We start from the raw sequence: 15,834 nt of genomic DNA, 5'->3' as shown, positions 1-15,834 counted from the left end.
GCAACATTCTTCTCAGTCTGTACTCTTTATGTTGTGTCTTATATATAGGTACATATGTATCAGCAGCATATTTTCTTTTCCTGATGTGAAATTATTAAATGACTGTTCTAGCATCAAACTATTTGCTCAAGTCCTTGAGAAAAGTAGTTTTATGGGCTAATGATTTATTGAAGATCACATTATATTGGTCTTCTATGTTAGCACTTTTTGTTGCACCAGGGTTGTGATGCTTAGCCCAAGGTGGGGGTTGAAACATGACTCTTGAATGCAATTTTTACTGGATATGAAAAAGGATGAATTTCAAGTTCCTTTCATGAGAAAGCATTCTTTCTCTCCTCTGGTCTCCAATCATTTATTATGGAGCTTACTGCAAAACTTGTCTTTTGGGAGCTGGACTGTTATTTAGAGTAGAATACAGTGTGGAGTAGAATTATAATCCATGCTGAGTCTACCAGTTCCTGATTTGCCTGAGGTGTGATCACACTTGGAGAAAGGGTGCCACTGGTATTTGAATTGATTACATAACCTTGTTTTATTGTACTTTAAAGCTTCTGTATGCTATTCAAGGATGTAGACAGATACTCTTTTAGATGGTGTTTAAATCAAAAGGGAAATGAAGAAATAACTAAACTATCTGGGTAATTTTTTATGAATGAACTAAAAATTAAGGTTTCTCTGACTTTCTGGGAATAGGAGTGTTCAGTATGGTCCAAAAATAATTTATGTTAATAAAAAAAAATAATATAATATAATGTAATAAAGAAGAGAAATGGTTTAATTTATTTACTAATTTTCATATTTCAAGATACTGATACCTATCTAAGTGAAAAACAGATCAGAGAATACATTTTTAGAAATATGTGAGGTAGTATTCATAAATTTGCATCCTTTTTATATTAACTACATGAATTAAACATTTTTGGAATATACCAAATTGAAAATTGGGCTTGTAAAAACAGACGTAAACATAATGATGTTCACACTTCCAGTTGTAGCAATGAAGGTATCCCACCTGTAATCCAGTATACTGAAATTGGCATTAAAACTTTGAGGAAATAAATGATGTGTGATGCAGGAAGGAAAGGGGTTGGAGAGAGATGCAGAGAAAGAAGGAGATATGGACATCAGAACTTACAGCAAACAAGAGTTTTGTAGTTTATAACATGATTGAAATCCTTTCATTTCCCTCTTCTTTGAAATGTGGTTTGCTTAATGTCTGTTGTCAGCTTGTAGGAGTTCCTACAATGTATTTTATCACTGTTCTTTTGGAAGGAATGCTGGATGCTGCAAAATAGTATTCATTTGGCTGCTTAGTTTTCAATTAAATGGTGCAATATAAACTGTAGTAACACAGGCAGGGGATGGTCTAGATGAACCAATGCTGTTTCAAGCAAAAACATTTGCCGCTCAGAGCATAGCATATAAGCCAGATGATGTGAATAAAAGTTCTCTTTTTATGGCCAGTTAAATCAGCACTTGTACTTCTGTAAAAAATTACTGTAAAGGAAATTGGATATATGGGAGACTTACTCTCGACAATATTTCGTGAAAATGTAACACACATATAAAGGCATGTTTAGTTCAACTTATTTACAGAGATTAAAACAATATAATGTATTTTATCAACAACTGAGTAGGAAGAGCACAAGGAATTTTTAAAAAAATGTTTGGGAAACAAAGAATTATCTACTGTAATCAATACATCAGGCTTAAATTATGACTCCCTAAGGACTTATTAGTCACACTGAAAGTTCCTTAACAACCTCAAATAAATGTGTCAGTCATAAATTCTCAGAAATATTGACCGTACACTGTTAATGTTCCTCTTGCATGAAATTACTTTTTTTTTTCTTCTGGCTAATTCATTGAGTATAATGCACTGGGTGAATATGTCTATCTAAAATTCTGAAAAAAATGAAAAAATCAAATATATAAGTGATTATAATGTGCCAAAATTTAGCATGTTTACAAACTTTCCTCTCGCTTGTCCTTAAAATCCACCGCAGTTCAAAAACAAATGACAATGGAAAAAACTTAAAAAAATATTCACAATACAACCCAGTTTTGAGTATATAAAGGCAGCCTGACTATACTGTATACACCAAATTTTAATTTTAGAGGTTGTGTTCTCTGTAGTGTATCTACAACATGTAAATATTATAGAGACAGACCAGGACATGACCGGTCGCAATAGCAAAGGTCTGTATTAGACATGTGCCTAAGAGATTCCTAAAAGCAGCCCTCATTTTTCTGTGTCTCCCGCTACCTGCCAGGACATATATCACACATTTGCATTATCATCCATGTCAGTTATAGGAAGGAAGAGATACGTTACTGGGAGTTTCTACATCCCATCTCAGGAGATGGTGACCTATGCACTATGCAACTTGAAGTGAAAGAAGAAGCTTTCATATGGTCTGACAAGGGATATCTACTGTCTACACCGTTCATATGTAGGGCCATGTTAACCCTTTCTATTGAAGTAACTTCGCTGAAAGACATTGGACAAAAGTTAGTTACCTTTTCGCAGTCCTGCATTGCTCTGTGCTAATTCACCATTAAATTTGCAGTCTTTAGTTTTGTGTGGTGAAGACTGAAGATCACTTGGTGCAGAGCATGGAAAGGCTTTGCATGTCCTGTAAAGTTATTTGGCTGCTTCTTTGGTACTGAAGCTTAACAATGTTGTCTATACCACTGAGCCTTGAGGTGTATGATCACATATTGGCCCTGGTTATTCAGTCCAGATCTGGATAAGAATCTCTGTCATTTAGCTCAGATCTCTGAAGGGTCCCAAAATGGACCTCGACTCAGAGTGAAGCAAACATATAGGGTAAAATTGAAATTTTCAGATTTTAATTCCTAAAAAAAAAAGAGAAAAATTAACATCAGTATGCTGTTAGACACTCCTTTCTGTCTTTATAATGACATAAAAAAGCCCTTATACACCAATGTAATTTTTAACATATTGTGGTTGTGCTGGATAAGATTGCACTACATCAGCAAAATTATCCTCCATATGTACTTCTTAAGTTATTGTCAAGTCTTGACACAGTGCAGCTAAATCCCTCAAATGAAGACCCTCTTCCTCCCCACACTGCCAAATAGTGAAAAGAAAGAAATAATAACCTTCTGATAATATCTGGAGAAAAATTTTGACAGGAACATCTTTCCAGTACATGTAAAATACAGTTGCAGCTCACCTCTCCAAATCATAGCCCACCCATAAAGTTTGGGAGGAGCAAACCTTAATGTTTGTTTGATCATCACCCTGTGATGAAGCCCAGAGCAGGTGAATTTGCATCTCAGTTCGTGTTAGAATGATTCTATCTTCACAGACTTAGCAGTGAAGATGGGATTTTCTGCAACTTATTTTTCCAAATGAAGAAGGAAAAACCTTAAAACTTACTTGCAGATATCACAGCAAAAGAAGTAGAGGAAAAATAAGTATCTCTTTCTCCATTTTCCTTTTATGTCAGGGAAATAAATTTTAGTCTTCATTGCATTCCTGTGGGTCATTACATCCAATTGGCTTTCTCATCATTGGAAAAGTTTTTGTCATTTTCCTATTTTTGAGATTCCTTTAAGTATCTGAGACTTCAAACTGCCAGCTTGTAACAGATCTTCTCTCAAGGTTTTCCCATGATGTTTATGAAGGTGCTGCCTTGACTAGTGTGCTGGTGCAAGCCCTGGGACTTGTCGTCTCCTCCGCTGGCAAATGCATATGAAATGTTCCTCCTGCTGAAGTGGAACCCACACTTGGACAACTGTTGAGTTTGCAGTGCTCATCCAGGATTTCATGCAGGGCCTAGCCATATTTATTATACAGGCTTGTATCTTGGCTCTTCTATGTTTTACCCCTGTCTAGATAGATGTTCCCTTTGCTTTCCTGATGCATTAGTTTTTTAAAGACATTTTAGCCACCTACAGATTAATACAGAAACTCATATACTAGTTTTCTCCCTCATATTGTAAAGATGTTATCAGTTTTCAAAGGGCTCCCAAATGAACTTTACTGGCTTATTGGACTAATAAAGAATCTGTGATGAGCATAAGATACTCTTGGATTCTTTATCTCCCAGACAAAATTATTTCTTAGTCCTTGCTACTGTTGATTTCCTATGTACACACTTCTGGCCAAGAGATCCATAGCTGAACCCTGGGCAGTTCTGACCTTGTGCATACTGGAGTCAGAACTTCATAACTTCAAGTAAAAACTTTCTGAGTCTAATTTCTCTCTTGCTGTAAATAGAATTGTGCATGTGCTTAAGAAACTGAACATTTTTTCCTTTCCTGACTTTGTCATTACCCACAAAGGATGTGAAACTTTATTTTATTAACTAATGGATGCATTATTCGGAGTTGAAGTATACGTCCCTTATTTGGTCTGCACATAATTATTTAAATTGGCTAGATTTCAGGTTGCTTTGTAGATCAGAAAGTTATTGTTTATGTCTATACTATTCTACACCATTCAATTAATTAGTACCATTTAACATTCCTAGGCTTTACAAATTTACTGTCTATACCTTAAGTAGCCATTTGGCTACTTCTGAAAACCTATAATTTATGGAACATGCTTTTCCAGGTCTTTCAGCTAATCTTGAAATTTTAGTGCTGATTTGAACCAAAATTTGGAAGACTAATAAGAAAGTATTATTTCAGATAACTGATCCTTATATCTTTGCATTCTCTTGTTTTAGGAAAAGTTTGATCCCAGCAATAAGAGTATCATCTTTCTAAATATCTTCTTTTCATAAACAAATCACATATTTAAATGCTTTTCCCATCATCTGGGAGTTTTGGCAGTTGGAAGAGTTTCTTTCACAGGTAAAAATTTTCTGGTTCATTTTGGGTAGTGACTTTGTACTGGATCTGGCTTGGATGCAGTTAACTTTCTTCGCAGGAACCTCTATGGACCTGTGTCTAAAACAGTTCTGATAGCACATCAATGTTTTGGCTACTGCTGAACAGTATTTTTGCAGCATTAAGGCTTCCTCTCTGTACCCCTCTGGCTGCCAGTGAGACGGCTGGGGGTACATAAGAAGTTGATAGGGAACACAACCAGGACAGCTGAGCTAAACTGACTGAAGGGATATTTCATGCCATATAACACTGTGCTCAACAGTAAAGGTGAGGGGATAGCCTTTCCCAAAATTATGCTTGCTTTGAGACTGGCTGGGAATGGTCTCCTTTTGGTAGAAGGAGACTGCCTTAACATCACTTGTTTGGTTTTCACCTCTCTTTCCTTCAGTCATGAAACTGTTTTTATCTTGACCCAAGAGTTTAGTCTTGCTTTTACACTTCTAGTTCTCTCCCCAGTCCTTCTGATGTGACTGTGGAATGATTGATCAGCTGTGTGGGTGCTTAGCTGCTGACTGGGGTCGACCCACATCCTTATATAGACCTACTTTAACTGACTGGTAGAGCCTATGGACTTCCGAATATTAAGTAAAAAAGTAACCAGTGATAAGCTGACTTCAGAAAATAGCAGAGGAATTGGATGTATTTCATCAGAGGGCAGTAAACCATTTCTAGGGCATTAACTTCATCGTGCAGCTTCACTGTATTTTGACTTTGATTTACCTATTTTAAATAACATTTTTTATTTACACATGAAAGCTAAACCAAATTAGGCATTTTACAACACAGCAGCTTCCACTAGAAAATCCAAACTTGTTGAGGACTTCACTGGCCTTGATTGTCTTAACTGTCTAACTGGATATTATACTCAAATTACTAGTGTAACACCTGGCATTATTTTGAACCCAGACCAAATAGCACTCCCAAGCAATTCCAAGGCACAGTTCAGGAATGAAATTAAAACAATTGCTACTCCTGCAGATAGCTTGCAGACCCTATGTTTTGCTGAATACGAAGATTTAGTCATAGGGAGTTGGGACATTCTTTGGTGGTGAATCTCAATGTCAAAACCAGTTTTGGAATCCTTAATTTACTGGTGTACATATCACCATTCAGTCTTTAATTTTCCTATAATATAAATTCAATAACTGAAATATTTGCAGGAACTTCTATTAGTGGGGAAAATACTAGGTTATGATTCAAAGCTTATTTAAATAAGTCAAAGATTCCCATTCAGACTAGGACATGAATGTAGGTTCCCCATATTTGAAGCAAGATGTAATTATTGAATCATTTCAAAGAGCTTCTCCCTCCCCTCCAATTTTTGACGAAAAAAAGTATCATATTGAGGTGGAATGTAAACAAATTTGTTTAATTAATTTGTTCATAAACAGAACTTTGTAAAGAACACATAACTATAATCTCTACTCTCCTGACCGGGAGAAAAAAGTACTATTTTACTGAATATCAAAAGCTGACAGTGTAGATAGATACTCTTGAGCTTTTTAGACGTGTACTGGCCATGAGTCATTTTTCTTTGATGGAACAAGTCATCCTCTAGAAGCTACTATTTTTTCATTCATTTATAGAGGTTGTTTGGATGCTTAGTATATGTAGAAATCTGCACAGATTTATTCATTTTTTCCTATGCAATCTAAAAATAATCAGGTTGTGAAAATGTAACTGTGTAAAACCTGATTATTATACTTGACTAAACTCCAGGCTGCTAGAGACAAGCTACTTTACAAATTGTTCTTTGCCTGTTAATTCATAATTTCAAAAATATGTTGTGTTGACAGCCAGAAGAACTGGACTCCTACTTTCTCTTCATAGAATAAGCTTATTGAAGATACCCCAAGAGGTATTTTTTTCTGGATCCATACATGTTACTTCTAGGGGTAATAAAAGGCTAATGATTTTTTTGATAAATATAAATATCACATGTGGCATAGACCATGCCTGTTTCATTTATCACCACAAGGCCTGTAGAAGGTAACACCTTCAAATTTCTAACATCAGAGTTGGATTGTCATTAGCATTCTCCACTGAAAAGGCCTTATACACCATTATTGATCCCAGCAGTCCACAAAATTAATTTGAATTTATGATATGCACTTAAATAGAGACAGAGATTCTGGAGACAGAATGTAACCAGTAAGATGTCAGGGGATCTGATATATGAAAAGATGCTATTTTAATAAGTAGCCCGGTACAGAAGAACTATTGAATTACTGGCCTACAATAGTATGAATTAGAAGGTTATATTACAAGGTCTCTACCAACTTCAAAAACATAACATGATATTAAGCCAACTTCTCCACAGATTACAGCCTAAATGAAACCATTTTTTAAATGTAGGTTGCCAGCACTGAATGTTTTACAAATTGCAGTATGTTCAACTCAAATTATTCCAATCAATGGAGCATTTTTCCTGTGCACTGTCAAGCTTCCACTGTAATTAGAGTCCACATTGCATTTCTAGTGCTTTTTGCATGCCTATAAAATCAGACCCTTCCAATATTATCTACTTGTGATTTCATAAACATTCATCTCAGCTTTCTTTGTGGCTGGATATCCTCAAGAACTCTAAGACTTGTGATGTTCGGTGTGCCTGCCCAGTGGCACAGTTCAGTGGCACTGAAGCTTATTGCCATTTCTTTTTGCTCTTATGCAGCCCTGCTCTGTAACATTTACTCTGTCGATTACATTCATTTTGGTGTTCATAGCCAATTCTATCTCTGTGTGACTTTAATTGTATCTCACTAAATTAAAGAGGCATTATGAAGTTGTTACCCTTTGATTTTGTAGCTTTAATTTCATTTTTCTTTAATCTTTGGAGCACACTAGATTATCAATTAGCATAATAAAACAGTCACTGTGGAATTTAGTAACAATACTGGATATTCTGTGAAGTGAATCAGCCCATTTAATGTTAGTAGCATGGTGACAGTATGTGCACTAAGTAATTAAGTAACCAAAATTCTACATCACATTTCTATATTATCTCTATACAGGAATTAAGGATTTTGAGATTTTTTAGGGAATTGTTTCCAATGATTGTAGGCTTCTTTCGAATGTTTTGTACATTCTAAAGTTGTAAGAAATTTGGAAGATCTTAAGTATTTAAAATTTTTTTTCTTTATAGAAGATGTAGTCACTGTTATTGGTAGGCAGAATAAAGTCAATTGATGTTTTAGCACTGTCTTAAAGTGGTCCTTTCAAAACAATGATGTCTGCTCCCATTGAAGTCTAATAGTTGCTTCATTTTAGTGATCAAGACCTCCTAGCCTGTTGTTTGTGACACATGCCCTGGAGAGACTAATGAAGTTTGTGCTTTTCCTGTAGGTGAGTTGAGCTTCTGCGTTAATTCTTCTAAATTATCTACTTTTTGTAGGGAGACCAATTTTACTGGAGCATACTATGCATTTGCTGAGTGTGTAGAAGAAAATTAGGTAACCATTTCTTCTATCCCAGTCTAACTGCTTAGGCAATGGTGAGGCCAGCCATGTTAAGTGACCGAACTCTAAGCATCTACATTGTTAATTTCTTAATGAAGATTAGATGTTTGTAGTAGATTAGGCTCCAGGGTTATATGAAAACCAAGAGAAAGGAAGGAGGTTCTAGACTTGCAAGTCCCTTTGTAGTACTCTAAATATTTATTGTGTTCAGTGATTTTACTGAAAATTCAGAAATTTATCAAGTCACATAAAATACATATTTCAAAATATCTTCTAAGAACAGCAGACAACTAGAAGAAATGCCAATAGCTAGTCGTGCATTCTTTTAAATAAGAAAAAATGTCAATATGACTAGATACATAATTATGAATGTCAAGTCATTGCAACTCCATAATGATTTCTGAAACCGTTAAAGGAGAGATGGGAGGGAAGGATATAAAGCAAAGGAGAAGGGTGGAAGGATATAAAGAAAAGAAGTATAAAAGGAAGACCAACAAAACAGCAGTCAGTCTACATATTCACCAAGTGACTGGTAGTCCAGCTGTTTTCTCTATAAAGAATAAAATTTCATTGTTACAAGAGTATAATCTTTTCTGAGACACTGTAAAATATTTCTCATGGAATTTACCACGCAAGTTTCTAAGAAGCTATTGAACAAACACACAATAAAAAATCAACCTCTTTTATTTGATTTTTTCTCATTTTTGTTTAATTATTCTTTATAATTTGGCTGAATTCAGAAGTACTGTATTGCCTTACTCTCTCCTTTTCTTCTTCTTGTTGTCATCTTCTGTCTACAACAGAATTTTTTGGGAAGAGAAAAGCCTTTGTGAGCTGAGGTCCCCTGAAGTGACCTTCACCTTCAGTCCTGCTGGCCCATTTCCCTGGTCATTCTGGGTGAGTCACTGACAAGGACCAGTGACCTTGGTCAGTTATGCTGTAATACAGACTGCAGGGTCGGCAGAACCGCACTTTTCTCCACCAGGTTTCACCCTATATAAAAAGCATAGGGCCGTCACAGAGAATGGAGTCTATTTAACATGTGTGAAGGTGGGGAGAGAGATGTGAATGAGAGCTCCTCTTCTGCAATATTTCTGTTAAAACATGTCGGTTGTTTCCCCTCCTCTGTTAACACCAAAGCTGATCTTAAACATGCTGCATTCCAGACATCATGTGCTTTCTATTTGTATTCATTGCAGATGACACTAAAACTACTGCAAATAATTCAGGTAATTGACAAACCACAGGGGCACTTACCCTGTTCATTGGCCTATTTTAGGCTGGCTCATCATCACCATTCTAATTGATGACAGGTCTCTAGTTTTTCACTTGCCAGGCTGTAAGACAAGGAATATTAATAAAGTATTCTGTCAGTGGGAATGTTGTAACTGTTTCCAGCCTTTTGCAAGCAATGAGCTCCTCCACCCCCGACCCTGTTGCTAATGCACAAGTGATGTGGTGGGGAACTTTTTCAATATAAGAACACTCTGTTTTCTCCATTGACATAGGCCCTTGCAATTACCTAATTCTAATACGACCATAGATTTTAATGTAACGCTGTACGCAGCAACATGTTGTTATTAAAAAGTAATGCCATCAAAGTAGCTGACATCTTTATTGAAATAACAAACTTTTCTCCCTTATAATAAAGAACATTTCAGAAACTAAAATTGGTTTTATTTACTGTTTAACGTTGCCCTGTTCCCTAGATGCTCAGCATTAGTATTTATTAATAGCAGAACATACGTATATGTGCTCCACTGTCCTTTTTTTTCTGCACAGACTCACCATAGAAGCCATTTCCTGGCCCAAATTATCTCACTATTGGACTGGAACACGGATAACAGAGAGTGCAATTGAATCCACTGTTCAACATGCAGAGGAGAGAAGTCACAGGGCTGCAACAAACAGAGGACTCTTGGACTCATTAATTAATTGTTTGTCAAAGCCACTTTCCTAGTCCATGGAAAAAAGTAACTCATCCATCCTAAAAGAAACCTTTCAAATAATACAGCTGAAAAATAACTCTTAAAAGTTCCCATTTCTTCCTAATGACTGTAAAGAGAATTATAACAGCGACCTCAGCGTTGTCTGTCTCACATTAGGTGAAATGAAGCACACTTTCAGTGCTCTCATTTTAGGTGCTTCCTTTTGACTTGCTCATCCAACTTGGCACATGGACTACAAAGTGACACATGGTGTGCTAGACTTCACTGCAGTGGTAGGGTGTGCTCTAACTATCCCTTTTTGTCCTGTATTGTCAAACAAGAGCTTTTCATCCAAATTAAAGTAGTACAGAAAGAAAGGGTCTATACTGTCTTTTGAAGAATCTCTATCTATATTGTTCCTTGGAAAGGAGACTATTCCTCGGTCAGGACACCTGAGCTGGAAATCTCACAAACGTCTTTTTTTGTTGGATTGAATGTTGCTATGACATTTCAACCAGCTTGGGTGGTGGTGGGGGTTGAGTGATTCAGTTCTGATATTGCTTTCATCTCACCACAGAAGTTCAGTAACTGGTATGCATAAGTTAAGGCCATTATTCCGCTGGCAGAAATAGATGCCACATTTTATAAAGCAAGAATTGAGTTCCTGAACAGGAACATACTTCTAAGTCTGATTTAGAAAAATGTTAGAAAATAACTCTGCCCTCCCTCTGCTTTTCTTCAGTGACTGCTGTTATACAGAGATGAATTTAGCACTGTGTTTCAGAACTGTACCCTGAAGACCACCCATGTGTCAAAGAAATCCTCTGTGCCATTTGGCTCTGTGTCTGTCAGTGATAATTGGTGATGGAAAAGGAAAGGAGTAAGTGTTTGCTTTACTTAGCACTTTTCTAAATCAGGTCTGAAAGGAGAAAAGTGCTAGTGAACGGGGAGAGCATAGAAAGGAATGTTATTTTTTTTATTAAAAATAAGTGTCTGAAGTTTAAACATGTCGACAGGTTGAAGCTCTATTCCATGAGGCACTGAGTGCCCTTGAATCCTTTTGATGTTAGTGGTAGGTGAGGTAACTCAGCGCTCCATAGGACTGAGCCCTGAGAATTCCCTTGAAGGAGAGTCACAAAGAAGAAGTGTGCCTATGAGTCTTGAGCTGAACTATGCTTCCATCCCACTCTTTTGGTCTTCTAAATCTAGATGTGTGTGGTTAATTCATTTGAATGTATGATATGCATACTAGAAGATTCAGTGTGCAGTTCAACATAGTGTCTTTTCAGTTCAAATGGGCAAAAGGAAATGGTTCATTTCTCAGAGACATGCTCTTGTTATTCCATCAGACAACAAGAGAGGCAATGCTTGTGCAATCCAAGCTGTTTGTTATATACTTCGATCTTGATGCATTATCCTGAATTTGGCAGAGAACTCCTGGAAGTGAAGAACTTCTGGAAGTAAAAGGAAGGTGGAATTAGATCCCTGAGGAATTTAACGACCTAGTTATTTTTGAAAATATGAGGCATCTGCAGAGATACTTCCCAAATTATTCTTTGCAGCAATTCTTACACACCATGGTAAGAACTTCAGAAATGCTTTATCATTTGCATCAGCTTTTTATCATTACGTTATTTTACATCAATAAGTTGCAACATCTAGACCTCTCTCTGGTCCATGGTTTGACCACCCTCATTGTAAATTCTTTTCCTTATATCGAGTATCTATTGCTTCTCATCCTTTCACTGTGAATTGCTGGAAAGAGTTTGGCTCTATCTTTCCTACATCCTCCCAACAGGTAATGGTAGAGTATGGCGATACACATAGTGACAAGAGATCAGGCTTTTTAACAGAAGCTGTGTAACCTCATTGGTGTACACGTTTTGTTTTGGTTAAGCCCTAAAGTGTATCAGTATTTGGGGGGAAAATGAAAAACCCTTTGAGGAGCAGGATCATCTTCACATTTCCAGTCTGAAGGTGAGACTACTCGCCTGCTCTGCCGAGCAGTGCAGCCCAAGGGCCTAATGTTTGTGAGGCTGTTTGATTTGAAATAGATGTTGCAATTGTGCTTGGTCCTTTCAGGGTGGTGAATCCCTAACTAAGTGGAAACTGCTGTGTGCATGGCTATTGCACAGACAAATTACATATGAACATGCATGCATGGAACACGTATACATGCTGTACAATTGTAGTATTATACACAGTGCAGACAATAATCAGATCACCTACAGTTAGATCACATAAATTGTTATGCCATATACTTAGGGCATTTTTGCTTTGTTTTTTAGCAGCAGAATTAGTGACTAAGTGCCTTTGAATTCTGTACTGATGTATACAGGGAAAAACAATTCATGATTTTTATATGAGCTAATCACAAGCATTTAGAATATTGGATAAAAGAACTTGAAGAATTCCCATGTCACATGTGGAAATGATTCTCTGGTGGTAATCTGAGGCTTAGTATACATTTTACATTTAACCTCTTATCAAATGGGCAGAAATCCCATAGTTCCTTTACTATCAAAACTTAAGTGTCCTTTTAATGGCACTGATTTCTTCAATTTCCAGTGAAATAAAAAGAAACAGAGAGCACTCTTACTACAGTAAGCCCTTTGAAGGTGATACTGGTAAGAATAGCATAATGGTTTTCAAAGACATTTCAAAGGTTAAATATGTGCATTTCCACAGCTCACTATTTTATTTACTCTAAAAGTGACTTCCCTTGGTAGATTGATTTCCATTCTAAATAATATAATGTGGGGTTTTAAAAAAAATCCCACCAAAAATCTCTATAGTAAACTCTGGACCAATAGGCACTGAAATCAGTAGCAAAATTCCTACCAAGTTAAATAAAACAGGTCAAAGTGCTGTGTGATCAGAATTACTCACAGTAAAAGAGGCTACCTCTCCTATCTCTCCTTCCCCACTCTCTCTGTGCTTGTATATCAGCTGTGTGATCAAGTTATGGAGGAAAGGAAAAGCTGACCCTGATGCTAATTGAAAAAGACTTGGCTGGAGCCAGTTGGTTTGTAACATTTGTGAAAACAGTACAAAAATATAATTTTGAATAAGTCATCAAGATTGAACACTAAAAGTAAATCTATTTAATCATGTAAAGTCAATAAAGAGATTAAAAAAGGAAGAAACCAAACCCTATAAAACCTAATAAAACTGACTGAAAAAAGTGCAACATTGGAAATGGTATGGGAAAATGTGATCACATTTAAAAATTATTATTAGAATAAAACACATTTTTAATTAACATGTAATTTTCACTTAAAAAGTTCATCTGCAAACGTCATTGGAGAAATACTAATGGTATAATACCAGATAATCCATCATGTGGGTTTTTTCTCATTCTAATCTTCAGCTGCAGCTCCTTAATGAAAGGATAGTATGTGGATATTGCACTGAAGGGAAATTGTCCTGCTAAGTTAGTGAGCAGCAATACAAAATGAAAAGAAAACCCTGAAGTGGAAAATGGGGTGAAGAAGCAGAAGATCTGGGTTTTTTCCATGAGAAATGAAGCTCATTTATCTTAACTGATAAAGGGCAGGGGAAATGGAAGCTGAGCACATATATGTGTGTGCTTCTGTAGGTGAATACAACTGTTTTGGTATTCGGCTTGAGACCGTTTCGTCTCAAATGTTCTTAGGAGCTTAAAGACTTGGAATATTAATACCTCAATTAATACCCTAATTATTTTCCAAAGGAATAAAGAAAGGAGTTAAGAAAAAAAATATTATTGATAGATAGATTCTCTGTTTTATCCTGGATGAGAAGTATAATGAAAGTTTAATGTCAAATCTGCCCATAGTCTGACTGTTACTTCTGACGCTTTTTGTTCAGTGATGGGCTACTACTCTTGAGATCAACCAAACTATAATTTGAGGTTTATCTTGGATTATTTATTTAGTTAGTTAGTTAGTTAAAAAATTGTGTATCGGGGCAGCACTTCTTTCCCAGGTATGATTGTTAGAGATCCAGTACCTTTTTGGCACCTGCTTGACTGTCTATCACAGAGCAGGTAAGCTCCAAAATGTGGTGTTATAGGGGCTACATGGACTCATGCAGTATCCTGCCTGTCACACAGTCAAGCTCTGGTGGCTACTGCAACTGTGATGGCTGAGCATATCTGAATCATATGTTGTACCACAAAGTAATTGCACTGGGAATCACAGTTTAAAAAGTAACAATATTTTTGGGGAGACTTTTGTCATGGCAAAGACTGTAAAAGAATTTCATACAAAAGAAAAATGTGTTTTAGGGGAGATCGCCAGCCCTTGTTCTTGTGGGAGACTTAACCTGCCAGATGTCTGCAGGAAACAACACAGCAGACAGGAGGCTGTCTAGGAGATTCCTGGAGTGTATGGAAGATAACTTTAGACAGCTGGTAAGCAAGTTTGCCGGGGGTGGGGCCCTGCTAGACCTGCTGTTTACAAACAGAGAAGGGCTGGTTTTCTGGTAGAATATGCAATTTGGGCAGTAAAATTGGGTTCTTAGTGGATTTTAGGAATGTGGGACTTAATTTGAGTGCCAAAAGAGAATAAAGTATCCCTTTGCTATCAGGCATCTTATGCAAGACTAAATATTAGCAAATGAAGAAAATTAGCATAAAACCCGAGGAAGTATAAACAAGACATATAACAGATTCTCCAAGAAGACATTGGAACTATTGCCAGGAATCCAGCAGGATCCAGATCCAAGCTAATGAAACATGACCTAAACATAGCTGTGTACTAAACTAAACTTGTACTAAATGTGACCAAATGTACTGAAGCAAACTTCAGGAACCCTTACTTTTAACCCATAACAGTTCTAATACCTTCATAATATCATAACGAGCAATACAACCAAATAAGCTTATTCTGTGAGAGATGTGTGAATAAGAAACTATTCTATAATTTATTATTCACGAAGAACAGTAAATTATTCCTATCACATTTTCTGTGTTATGAAAATTCTAAAAAGTGGTGCTGTAGGCAAATAAATGACTATGGAAAGTGTCGTCATTCATTCCAATCTTTTTTTTAATAAACTTTATTCAAATTAAAGGAAAAAAAATAATTACAGTGAAGCAAGTATCTAGTGTGAAATGACCATATGCTTTAAAAGGACATCAGAAGGCTCTTCAGAGCAAAATCACATTGCTAGTATTAAATCTTTAGACCAGATTCAGAGACAGTAAGACCTATCTTTAGTAAGTTGATTAAAATGCTTTGAACTCCAATACCAATTAATATATACTTTGGAGCTCTTCACTTTTCATAGTCATGGAGATAGCTCTATTTTGAGTAAATGCGTACACCAGACTCCAGTAAAATACAGTGAATGTGAAAGCTTTCTTTTTATTTAATAAATGGAAAGATAGATCAATGGCCTGGATAAATGAAGCTGGGCGAAGTTTGACCTTCTGGGTACTAACAAATGAGATTTAATGTCCATGGATATTTTTGGTATTTTATAGGACCTTGACGTGTTGAAAAATTTGTGTCTCAGATATTTGAAAATCATTCAAATGTTATTTCACACGTATTTACACTGGACAAATGTTTTAAAGCACAGTTTTTATGGAATCTGACAATTGT

At 36.3% G+C, this 15,834-nt stretch overlaps 1 long non-coding RNA gene across 1 annotated transcript in view; it reads left to right on the top strand.

The window, feature by feature from the left end:
* Positions 1-8,125: 8,125 nt before the first annotated feature.
* LOC113972878 overlaps positions 8,126-15,834 on the top strand; it is a 64,655-nt gene continuing 56,946 nt past the window's right edge. The window contains exons 1-2 of the long non-coding RNA XR_003536051.1: positions 8,126-8,205; positions 10,460-10,539. This is a non-coding gene — a long non-coding RNA (uncharacterized LOC113972878). The remainder of the gene's footprint in view (positions 8,206-10,459; positions 10,540-15,834) is intronic.

The sequence above is a fragment of the Neopelma chrysocephalum genome, unplaced genomic scaffold, assembly GCF_003984885.1.
Source record: "Neopelma chrysocephalum unplaced genomic scaffold, ASM398488v2 Primary Assembly neopelma1_23b, whole genome shotgun sequence".
Classification (NCBI taxonomy): Eukaryota; Metazoa; Chordata; class Aves; order Passeriformes; family Pipridae; genus Neopelma; species Neopelma chrysocephalum.
Note: the sequence above shows the minus strand (reverse complement) of the source record. Positions and strands in the feature narration are given on the sequence as shown.